We start from the raw sequence: 12,857 nt of genomic DNA, 5'->3' as shown, positions 1-12,857 counted from the left end.
TGGCAGCTTCTGCAGGGAGCTGCTAGAAGTTTCCCCTTTGGTGGAATCAGCTGGGTCTAGGGCAGACCTGCCAGGGCCAGGCCAATTAGTGACGGTGATAACACCTCTGTGATAACATATCTAAGAAGTGGGAAAAGAAGAAAAAGAATGCACCCTGTTGAGCAATTCATGCAGGACTGTAGTCCATTGGAGGGACTCCATGCTGGAGCAGGTGAGGAATGTGAGGAGTTGTTCCCCTGAGGAGGAAGGGGCAGCAGAAAATGACGTGTTATGAACTGACCACAAGTCACATTCCCTATTCCCCCTGTGCCACTCGGTGGGGGGAAGGAGGTAGAGATAATTGAAAATGAAGTTAAGCCTGGGAACAAGGATGGATGGAGGGAAGTTGTTTTTGTTCTCTTCCTCATTATCCTGCTTTGGTTTTATTAATAATAATAAATAAATATTTTTCCCCAAGTCAAGTCTGTTTTGCCTGTAACGGTAACTTCAATGATCTCCCCCTGTCCTTATCTCAAACCTCGAGCCTTTTTTGTTATATTTTCTCTCCTCCATTCCCTCGGAGGGTGGGGAGAGTGAATGAGAGACTGTAGCTTGGTCCTGAGTGAGGCTAAACTACAACATGAAGTTATGTATCTATCTTTCTATCTATAGAAGCTTTGTGGTACTTGGTTGCCTACTGGGGTTAAACGACAACACATATAAGTACAAGAAATTTCCTTGTCACAATTTCAATATAAAATCAGGCCAAAAACTTTTATTTGTGGAGTGTAGTCAATTATTTCAATTTGTAACTGTACTTCTATATTCCATGGTCTATTTTTTCCCTTTAAATGCCTGTGAATTGTAAATTGTTATCAACCATGATCAGAGCTATGTTCTCTCAATGACTGAGATCCCAGTTATGGATAGAACTGCACTTTGAAGGCACATTATTGATATCTAACCATTTCACATTGCAATTAAACTACTAATATACAATCTCTTGTAGCACTCATCATGGGACCTGTCCCTTCAGTAGATAGCTAGCACTGTCACTGTTGATTTCTGCCTAATTTCTGTTTGCCTCAGTTGCTTTAGAGTACAAATGCCTTGAATACCTTTGTCATCAAAGGTTGAAAGCATTAGTTTGAATCTTTTCTTTTTCTTTTCATTCCATTGAAAAGAAGAGGACAAAAGCATCAGTGACCTTGAATATAACTATATTAATTTAAATTATAGAGTTAAATTAAAAATTGTACCCCTTTAATATTTTTCTGTCTTAGCTATCCCTCTTCCCTATAAATATATTTTTTCTATTCAAAAAGTTACAAAAAGGTGCCATTTAATGTTTGAGTCTCTATGGTTTATTCATATGCCTTTTAGCACAGTGGGGAAATATTTTTTTTCCATGTTAATTCTGCACACTGAATCCTGCATACATTGGTAAATTCCAGAAAACTGCTGAGGGCTCTGCAGTCCTGTACAATTTGCTATATTTTGCTAGAGCACTTAGCACTTTCTATGGCCTAAAATATCTCCAAAGGTACAGATATTTCTTATTTATGAGCTGCTGATATGAACTGAACACAGGTCTAACACATTTTTTTAGTCTCCTGATATTGCTATTTATTTTAAAACTGTGGCTCCCTTTATACCTTGCCTGTTTGAAATACAGTGTTTATTCTTTAAATGATCATTGTAACCACGATGATGGTCAATTGTGTGGAGGTAGTAATGCTGTGACATTCTCAGTTTTGGTGATTTTTTCCCCATTTTGGGGAGGAAAGGGCAGAAAATCAATGCAAGACAGATTTGGTGCGAAACCCACTGTGCATTCTCACTATGAGCCTGTATCCTCTGAGACTGAGGAAGTAATACTGAAGGAACAGCCAGCGAGGAAATTGGTGGAAAAGTTGTTATTTTTCATCTAGTTCTAGGCTCTTTGTCTACTTAGAAATAAATAGCTCTGCCTAGGAACAAAAGTGCTTTTTATTAAAAAAGCAAAAAAAAAAAAAAAGGAGATTGATTGTCATTCTCAGAGTCTAATGGAGAGAAACAGCACATAAAAATGCTATTTTAATAAGTGCTGTCCTGACTGGATACTCTGAAATAGTCATGGAGTCTATCACCATTATTATTTGGGCCTTGAAAAGAAAAGTTCAGTCCTTTTTCTTTTTCAATATGCTTACATTAGCTAAAGAGTCATCATAAACAAACAATTCCTTATGTATACTAAATGGCACTCAAGGTAAGCATGAAACCGTGTACCTAAAACTGTTATAATTTCTAAGGGAAAAATGTGTACTTCATTAGAGACAGACACAGATTCAATGTTCTAGTCAGACAATAGCTGTTATTTAATTAATTGCTTTATGAATTAAACATTACTTGACCATTTCTACTGTTTTTATAGATGTTAGATGCCACTGACTGCAGTAGGTTGCCATTCAGGTTTGCCCCTGAAAGAGCGAAGTACAATATAATACATATTCCTCCTTCCTTTTTTTTAGTTAGTGGGAATTCCCATAGCAGTTATTTGCTCTCAGGAAAACCAGAAGTCTACAACTGCATCAGGATCAGGGACTGGGAATTATTCTTTGCACCTTTTTTTCCTTTTCTTGTTCCAGAATAGCCATGTGTTCTGGTTTTGTTTAGTAAGGGGGTGCCTAAGGTGGTATGACATGGCTTGAAAGAAGTGGATACCTACCTGTCATTGCCAGGTATCCACAGATTTTTAATCTGGGATTTCCCCTCCTACTTCACCCTTCCTTCATGAAAGAAAAAAAGTAAGCCTAGTCTCAAAACAGGCTTTTGAAGATGTTTAGGTGTGAGTCTTTGCACTGACCTCTGTAGAAGTCTGTATATGCAAGGGAAGCCGGAGCCAACCTCCTACCACACCTTGCAGAGAACAGGAGAAATCTCAGCTCCTTTCCAGGATGGTGACATAAAGGATCTGCTGCAAACGTCCGCTGTGAATCCACTACTGATATGAAATTGCAAACTAAAAACTGTTAAACAAGGAACACCCCAATTAAATACATAGAAAGCCTTGTGTATTCTACACATATGGATGTAATATCTGCAAGATCTGAAGAGTCTCCAGAAGCAATGGTCTCTGTGAGCCCTTGCTACCACTAGAACAACTTTCAGTCCTCCTGAAAGCAGGGAAGACAAGGTACTGCAAGCCAAGCTTGAAAGGGTTTCCTTGCTGAGAGCATCAGGGTCTGACTGGAAGCTCAATGTAGCTATGTTTTTTAATAATTTTGCAGAAAAGATGGATAGAGGAATTACAAAATGTCCCTGTTTCAAAAAACCTGTGTAATACTCAGTGAAAATTTATTTGCATTCTCGTGACTCAGTTCAGGATCCTCTCTACAAATCTCACTTTAGCTTTCCTTTTTAAAACCTCACACGGCCTATAAACCTGATCTGTGATATTTTTGTAAGGTAAACAAGTCAACACAGCAGATCAAAAACACAGGGCAGGATCTTAAATTGGCAGGAAGATTCTGCTTACAGAACAGCTGGGTTATGAAATTACTAGGTTGTTCACACCCTTCCATGTGTATTCAGAGATGAGGACAGCTTCTCCTTTGACATCCAGATATAAAAATATATTTTCATTTCTTCACTTAAATCTGAACCAATTAACATGTCACAGCTTTCAGAGAACAAGTTCATAATTGAGTTGATAATGAAGATTCACTTGGTTTGTATGTGTCTTCCTGATCAGTACTACAATTTCTTTTGTGTATCCTTGCTAGGAGTACATTAAGAAGTTTGCCTAACTGATTAAAATAGCTTGGCGGTCTTTAGGTTACTGCTGGTGAAAGAGAAAGCAAAAATTCCCTACAGAGAGAAAGGGAGACAGCAATGTCAAAGCAAAGGATTTACACAGGAAATTAACATCAGGTGAAAAGGGTCATCAAAAAGTTTTATGTTGAGTCCTTTAAATATTTAGCATCATAGGACTGAATTTTGAGGAATAATTTCTATTCCACAGAAAATAAGTCTCCATTTGTGATAGAAAGCAATGCGGAAATAATCAGAGAAGCAGAAATTCTGCATCTTGAGCTGCAGATAACTCAGACCTAGATATTTCTTTTGCTGTGCATCATCTTAGTCAACACTAAGAAGTGAGACCTGTTATCATTTCTCTTTGTTATTATCCCAAAGCAGATGCTCCAGCTTACAGTGCAGAAAATGAGCAAGTCCTGCCATGCAGCACTCTCCTCGTCTCCCTCACAGCACTGCTGCCAGGAGTGGTGAGGTTGCCTGCTCACTCTTTTGCTCACAAGACACCAGGTTTGATAAGGCATGCGAAAAGTCTACACCATGTCTTCAATTTTTTGCAGATCTGCAGTTATGCATTATCTCAGCTACAAATATAGAGAGGCAGAATTGGAGCCACATCCCTGTGGAGAGTATAAAGTCACTACAGAGAAAGTCAAAAGAAATCTTGCATTTTGGGGAAATAGCTGAGTTTTTTTCTGTGATGAAATAAAAGAAGGTTACATTTTTTTACTCACAGTCTGGGTTTCATGTAGCAGAAACCTAATCTGCAGAAATACAACCTCATTGTACATACTATTACATTATTTACCAAAAAGGAAAGGCTATAAGTTATTTTGCCTATATGCTCAAAAATTTTGTCCACTGTTTATCACCTGTCAGTACTGAGAGAGCAAAAAACATCACTCAACTGAAAATACTTAATAACTGATAGCTGCCTAGGGGCTGAATTTTTAAAATAAATAAATAAAATAAACGCAACTTGCATCACCTAAACACCATATGACATTTCTGAGTCCTAATTAAAGTTTCCACTTAGAGCTCATGGAACATAAACAAGGTTTGGACATTCCTTAGGCAGTCATAATGCTTCCTTTCAATTTATTAAATTCAGCTAATATTTTTTTTTTTTTTAAAAAAGCTCTTATGCTGTCTTGTCACTTTAGATTATTAGCAACACACATTGTGTCCAAGTGCAGTTCAGCTTGATGACCTGCATTAAGTGGCTGAATGGCTGCTGGAAAGACTTGGATGAAGCTCATGGACAGAAAGATCATGAAAAATTGCTCTGACAGTAAAGCAAACTTGGGAGGAGTGTTTACTTACTTGTCACTCAGTTCTTCATCACCATGCTTACCAGTTTATTTTTGTTATGCCCCAAAGGTCTTCCTTTTGCAACCAGATTGTGACTTAAGCAAAGCAGTGAAAACATAAATGTTTGATACTTCTACGTATATAATGATACAACTCAGCCTCTTCCATTCTCTCCTTGGCTACGTCTACACTGAACCATTAGTCTGTATAATGTGTGAATAATATCCACACTGGAACAAAATCCAGTGCTTCTGGGGTCCTATCCCTTGACTGTTGGTGTCACGGTGCTTTGACTTTCTTTCCTAGTCAATGGTCTAAGAATAGGAGAAAACAGTAGTCTTCCTTAGGAAGCTACAGGTGGACATTACTGGAAAACTGGCCGTCAGGATAAGTTAGCCTACATTGTCACCGTGAAAAGACAAGGATCCCAGGAAACCGAAAAGCAAATACTGAAATCTGATCAAAATTTCTGGCTTCTTCATGTTAGGAAGGTACGAACAGAGAATAGGAAAGGTGGCTGAAATAAAACCAGGATGATAGCTTGGGTTACCTGGTGTGTTTACACCCCCAGAAAAAGGAATCCTGCTTCGCTCCACGGTAAGTATGATGGGAGGAGAGCACCTCCTTCACCCAGCCACAGAGAGTGAAAGGAAGTCTAGCAAAACCTGCATTGCAGGCAATGTGTCACACACATTTGCGGGAATTGTGGAGAAGGTCCAGAAGAGGGCCACGAAGATGATAAAAGGGCTGGAGCACCTCTCTTATGAGGACAGGCTGAGAGAGTTGGGGCTGTTCAGCCTGGAGAAGAGGAGGCTCCAGGGAGACCTGATAGCAGTCTTCCAGTACCTCAAGGGGACCTACAAGAAAGATGGGGAAAGGCTGTTTAGTAGGGCCTGTTGTGATAGGACGAGAGGTAATGGTTTTAAAATAGAGGGGGGTAGATTTAGATTAGAAATTAGGAAAAAAAATTTTACGATGCGAATTATAGAACACTGGAACAGGTTGCCTAGAGAGGTGGTGGAGGCCCCATCCCTGGAAACGTTCAAGGCCAGGCTGGATGAGGCTCTGAGCAACCTGACCTAGTCAGGGATGTCCCTGCTCCTTGCAGGGGGGTTGGACTAGATGAGCTTTGAAGGTCCCTTCCAATCCTAACCATTCTATGATTCTATGATTCTAATTTCAGATGTTTTGCAAGGGCACATGAACGTCAACAAACCATTAAACATTTTAACCATTGAACAACTTGGCCCCACTTACAATCAAGGTAGCAGTGCTGACATATCATTGTCCTTCTCAGCCATACTTCTGCAACGTAAGATGATGATGCAAATGGACCTTAAGTGGTCTAAGGCCTAAGCATTCATGAGAAAAACGGTACATATTATGCCTGAATTATCCTCCTTTATAATTGCAGGAGCCAGGAACAGCAAAATAGATGTAATACTTCTCAATTGGAGAAGATGAAATTAAACTGTAAGCAACTGTTGACAGTTGAGGAAGGATGATAAAAGGATAAGCAAGTTTGGTTTTTTTTTTTTTTGCCTGCATGAGCTACCTTTCCATAAAAGATAACAGTAGGAAAGTAATTCTATTCATTAGACATAGACCTCAGATGTCTGGAGTGTTTTAAATGACCCTTGGAGTTATCAAATGGGACCGTGTCTCTTTCCCTGCTATAGAAAGGTGCTATTCCAGTGAGTGCTGGTGATACTTGAACATACATGGTATTCAGGAAAAGGAAACTGGTCTTTCAGAATTCCTTGCCTGCATTTTTCCTTTGGCAATTGAGCAGCTGTTCTGTGACTGAAACATTCTGGTAAATGCTTGTACGAGATTTAGTGAAACACAAGAGAAAGCTGAAGTAGAACACACTTTCATGAGTGAATAATTACTGCTCAATTTGCAGTCCTCAATTCCGACATGATTTCCAGAGAAAACTGAGACCTGGCATCTTACTTTTATGACTCTCAGGCTGTCCTTTAAAAGTAAAAAAAAAAAAAAAAAATTAAAATACAAGGGAGATACAGGACTGGAGGGAAATGCTTATACCATCAAGTCATATAATCCATTTCATGAAGCTAGTCAGGCTTTCTACCCTTCAGTCCCCGATTTAAACTTCTTCCTTCTCTTATTAGAAAGTGTTTATGATTTCCAGCCTCCATTCTTTTAATATTCATATATGGAATATCCATTACATTTGATATCCACTAATCCATCTTCTAACATCATCCTTTCGTTTACGCAGTTTTCATGCTCCTTGTTTTTTTATGCCCCTCTTCCATGCATGTATAGAGATCAGTTCTCTCATTTCTTACCTTCTTTTCTATTAAACTACACAAGCTACATCTTATAATAACTTTTAGAAGTAAATTCTACACCTCCTTGATTCTCCTAGTCTCTCCTCCTTTTCCAGTTTGATCTTTCTTGGATAAATGTGACTGTAACTTTATGCAGTGCACTGGCACTTTGTAGGTTCACATCAGTACTGTGTGTTTAGTGAAATTATTTTATCTCCTGTATCCCTTGTATTTCCACTTCTATATCGCTTTAGTAGCTACTACTAATCTGGTCAGGTAATACAACCAGAGGTTTCTTTTTCTTTTGCTTTCGAACGCTGAGCTCCCAGTTTATCACAGACACGATTTTTTTCCTCATTACTGTTAATATTGTTTCCAAAGTTACCTTAATTTCCCCACATGCTGTTATGACGCTTTTCTGTATTATTGAGCATTTGAACTTTGGATGGAAGTCATTCATTTAACTTCACGTACCTAAAAGGCTGCTAATAAACGGGTTCCCTTGTCAGTCAGTGGAATACCACAGGTACTCAAAAAGTGTAAATTCACCACATTTTCACATAAGGGTCCAAGAGAACTGAAATAAATAGACCTCTGCATTTATTTTAAAGAGCATAGACCATGAGTTTAGACATAATACCTAATTTTTTTATGTCTTCAGGTCCAGAGATGAACCCACCTTGCATTTCACTAAGGAAGTGTTGCGGCAAATAAATGGACTCATTTGGGTTTGAAAGCATTCATTATAAGAATTATAAAATAATGTAGGTTAGAAGGGACCTCTAGAGTCAATCACACAGCCCAGACTCAGAGTCTCTCAGGGCATGTTATTCTTCCATATTTTTTTCCTGCAGAGATCTATGAGCTCAGTTATTACTGATGAGAATTCTACACAACAAAACATTCGAGCTTCAATATTCACTAAATTCACTAAAGTGGATTTCAGATAGCATCACAGAAAATATGCAATTCCTGCTGTGTTGGTTTGCTACTTAAGTCAAATGGCTTAGGAATAGAAACAATGCTCCATGCTCACAAACATCATTAAAAAAAAAAAAAAAAGAGAAAAAATTACAAATATCTACTATGAACTATTTTCAAAGCAGCTGCAAAGCAAGAATTATTCACTAAAGGCATTTGTGAATAATTTCACATAACGAATAAATATTCACAGAGCTCCAACAGGAAAGACAGCAAAATTCATCAAATAAAATTATTTGCTGCAAATCACTCATACAACTCCTGTCTTTATCTAAAACTTCAAAAGCAGTTGCTGTACTGTATATCATTCAAGCAACTTTAAATTGCTGTTGTTTCCATTCTAGTTCAGATTTTATTAAATTTAGTGCATCTTGGAAAATGCTATGCAAAATGAAACTATATTAAATCAAATTTCTCTTCTGAATATCTCCTTTAGTTTCTATTTTTAACCAGATTACTCATGACGCCCAGATAATTTTTATTTTGATATACTCAAAAGGCATGAAAAGCTGAACACTGAGATCGAAGAGAATGGCAGGAAACTCCATGGGGAAATCAAACAATGGGAACAGCAAGACCCAGACTCATTGCACCTAAACTGAGATACTTAACCAAGAGTATATCCCCCTTGTCCTTCTTCTGTCATCAGTGAAGAGAGGGAGAGACACTGCTAGAGGTTGACTCAGATACTTAAGAACTACATTGTCTGCTGTCCACTGATCTTTGTCTCAGTTCACTAAATATAGAAAAAAAAGAGCATCAGATAACTGGACTGTTAAATAAAATTAGGTACCTCTTTATGGTGAGATGGAGTCCATGATGGGTTTGGAGCAAGACAAATGCCTCAGATGGAATTCTCTAATCAGCAAAGCTATTTTGTCATTACAGAGTCTCAGTATTTGGAGGTCTGCACAGGTGGAGGATGGTAGGGATCAGGAGATGACACTCCATTCATGCAAGATGAGGTCTGAGTTGTGGCACTAGAACTCTTACGCTTTATTTGGACCCAGAAACTTGGCCACAACACTAGCCAAACTATACTAGCCTTGCAGAGTACTAAGAGTACACAGCTCATTTAAAAACCTGCAGCCTTTTTGTATGTCCCACTTACTCAAATTAAGGATTTCATTTTTTTTTTCCGCAAAAACATAGGCTCCACCTAAAGCTCCGGCAGCAGCGCCAAGAGGATTTTGCTGGCTCTCACAACAGACGTGAGTTTTTCCCTACCAGGAATGTGAAACCATTTCAGTACTGTTACCCTATCAGTGCAGCAATGGGCCTAAGAAGATTCCAGGAAAATGGTACAGAACATGATTATATGTCTCATTTGAAAACAGCTCTAAAAAACCCTGTTCTGTTCAGAAGGATTAAAATGGATGCAAATTTGATGAAAAATTACTGTAGTCACATTAGTGTTGATGAAAATAAGCCAATGCACATCTGTTAAGGCATTCTTAAAGAGTTTGCCTCTGTTTTTTTTTTAGAGCACTGTTAAAATTATCTGGGGCTAAGTGAGGAAACCCAGAGACATAAGATGTGGAAAACTTTCCTTGGAAGCAGTCTGAATACAACCTTTGATTCAGTGAAGGTAAGATAAGAACGTGTGTCAAGAAAGGTATTTATACATCACTATTTTTGTCAAACTGTTCTTGCTATATTTTCACTCCTAATTTGTGCATTTTCACTGTGAAGTCTGCATGCAAAATGACTGCTCATGGTGTACTTTGCATTAAAAATAATAATAAAAAAACCTAGGGTAAAAAAAAAAAAAGAAAAGAAGAGAACAGGGACCTGGAAAATATACAGGTGAAAAAGGAAAGTAAGAAAATTTAAAAGTCAAAAGATAATAATACAATCAAATAAAAATCTCTAGCAGAGGCGGTGTTTGAATGGGACAAGTAATCAAAGAAAACAGTGTCTGAAAGTTTCATAAACCATGAGGAGAAAGAATACTGGCAGCATGTAGTTTGTTCATTAGCGTGAATGTGCTGCCTACTCAACTACAACCTTCCTTCAGTAGGTCACTTCTGCACGCTTGCAGCCACCAAGATGCTTAGTTAGGCTGGGAACTTTGTTCTTGAGAAAGTAGATGGAAAAATTTTATCTCTGTATGTGTACGTGTGCATATAAAAAGACAGGGACCCACACAGGTATATACATACCAATGTGTCCGAAGTTCTTCTATTTCCTAATTAAATTTCAGCTATTTTAATGACTTTGTGGTAGCTGTTACAAAAGTCAATGGAACTACTAGAGTGTGTTCCTTCTGATTGACTAGTGTTATTAACAAAACCCATTTACCTTTTTTTTTGGTCGGATCCTGAATAAGAAGAGTTATACTTCTTTTTTAAATTTCCACTGAAAGTTGTATCCATTTTCTGATTTATGGTTAAATATTTTTAGAGGGAAAAGTAAATATTTTTTTAAAGTATGATATAAGCAAAATCTGAAATGCAATCAGTTATGTGTTGTAGAGCTGTAAAGAAGTGAACAGACAAATATAGATTTTTTTGTAAAAAGGTGTCAATACAGATATCAAAAAGTAATAGCAATTTTATTTTCCTAATATGCTTCAATCAGTATTTTCTGTATGGTATCTTCCACTCAGAATCTCAATTAGCCACAGAGACTTTAACTCTCCACTATTCTAAAAACTGTAATCTCTGAGAAGGCTCAGATTTGGATTAATAATAACATTTAGTCCATCATTATATTGTGACTGTACTATAATATTTAGAGCCTAACTAGGCAGACTCCTGGCAGCAATGAAGACTAAGATTTGATTTTTAAGTAAATAAGACCTTTTACATGAAGGTTATGTAACTTCCGTTACCTCATGGCTCGGCCACAGGTGCTAAGGACATACCACTCAAGGAATATGGATGGCTAAAGGTATTGACTCATTGGTTTAAATGAGGAGTCAGTACTTTTCATACTGCTAGTTGTATGCCTAGTCTCAATTCTTGGAAGACCATTAGGTTGCTTTTGAGTGACAAGAAAGCTAAAGAAATATTCACCGTCCCTATCTAAAAAATAGCCACTGAATAAATGATAAAACTTGAAATAAAATAAAGCTACGACATATGTAACTGAAATTTGAATTATGGAGCATCATGCAAATGCAAGTTCAGATCCGCAATGACGTGTTGTTATTTAACTCCTTCCAAAATAGTTCATATTCATCAAAGCATTTCATGAAAAAGAAAATTCCTAACCAAATAATATCCGTTAAAAAATAGTACTTTAAAAGAGAGGGTGGAGGAGAGAGGGAGAAAAGGAGAGAGACGGAGAGAGGAAGAGAGGAACGGGCTTGTCAGTATTCTGCGAAAGAGAAAAGGTGAAATGAGCCCATGAAGTGGCTTACCTGTTCCCTGCCTTGGCCACAAGCTGGAAAATTGTAGTCAATGCAGGGTGAGTTATACTAAAGACCAGTGATTAAGTGAGTATTTCTGAATCACCACATCCTTACAGCTCAGCTTCCATCCAGTCCAGCCCATTCCTCATGGCTGCAATGCACAGCCCAGAGCTGTGTGACCTACTCCCTTTTGCCCTTAGCTTTGCTGAAACTCAAATTGACATATCCCTGACAAACAAGAATGAGTGAGTTGCTTTATTTTTTCCAATAAACTGCTCTTGGCTGACAACTATCTTACAGCTAGATGAGATATTTAATACTAAAATCATGTTTGATAATGAAATGCTGTATAAGCCTTAGTTTCCCTGTAGTCTCAACTGGAATAGTGTTTTCGAATCACTGTGTGATTAGTTTCCCCTCCCCCCCATAAACAATGTGCAATTCCAGTAATATTTTTTTTTCTATTATTTTGATTCCCCTAAGGTTCCAAAACTATTTCTGCATTTACCGTGTTAGTATCTTCGGCTTGTTCTTGCTTTGCAGCCTTGGAAGCATATTTCAAAATCTCATTCCTATGTTGCCTTGGTTTGTCAGGAGTGAAGGTCCATACAGACAGGGTAATAAAATAGGCTATTATCACTGTTATTATTATTACTAGTATTACTACTTTGGCGGCTTTTTTAAGCATATGTGGAATAATATACTTCCTAGAGGTGGAGTGATACCATCCGCTAGTGACTGCAGCTGCTTTTTCACAGTTCAACTGTCTTCTGTTTCTTTCCTCAGTGGGTGCTATGGAAAGCCTTTTGGGATCCCAGGTACAATATTGCTCATCTGTGGTTTCAGCGTCTGACATGTATTTCCATAATCAGATTTGATACCATTTATGGAGTCGGTCCTCAATTGTCTGCCGTTTACTTAAATTCCTGTCTCCTCTCTCCCTTTATTACATCAGATATGTGTTATCCCTCCTTTTTACTTAACAATTTCAGGATGCCATGAACTGCTTGACACACACTGTTATAATGGAGAAGTGTATGAAAGGTTTCATTAATTTGGCATATTTATTACAATAAGTTTTTGCCTTCTTCTTCCAGCTACTTATTTTCTTGGGACGCCAGTGCTTTTAACAGCGTTAT

The 12,857-nt window shown here is 37.8% G+C and overlaps 1 long non-coding RNA gene across 1 annotated transcript in view; it reads left to right on the top strand.

The window, feature by feature from the left end:
• Positions 1 to 12,857, top strand: part of LOC147601041 (uncharacterized) — a 91,089-nt gene that overhangs the window by 33,738 nt on the left and 44,494 nt on the right. The window contains exon 2 of the long non-coding RNA XR_015258358.1: positions 9,848 to 9,951. This is a non-coding gene — a long non-coding RNA (uncharacterized LOC147601041). The remainder of the gene's footprint in view (positions 1 to 9,847; positions 9,952 to 12,857) is intronic.

Source organism: Chlamydotis macqueenii, chromosome 4, assembly GCF_036417535.1.
Source record: "Chlamydotis macqueenii isolate bChlMac1 chromosome 4, bChlMac1.mat, whole genome shotgun sequence".
In the NCBI taxonomy this organism is placed as follows: domain Eukaryota; kingdom Metazoa; phylum Chordata; class Aves; order Otidiformes; family Otididae; genus Chlamydotis; species Chlamydotis macqueenii.
Note: the sequence above shows the minus strand (reverse complement) of the source record. Positions and strands in the feature narration are given on the sequence as shown.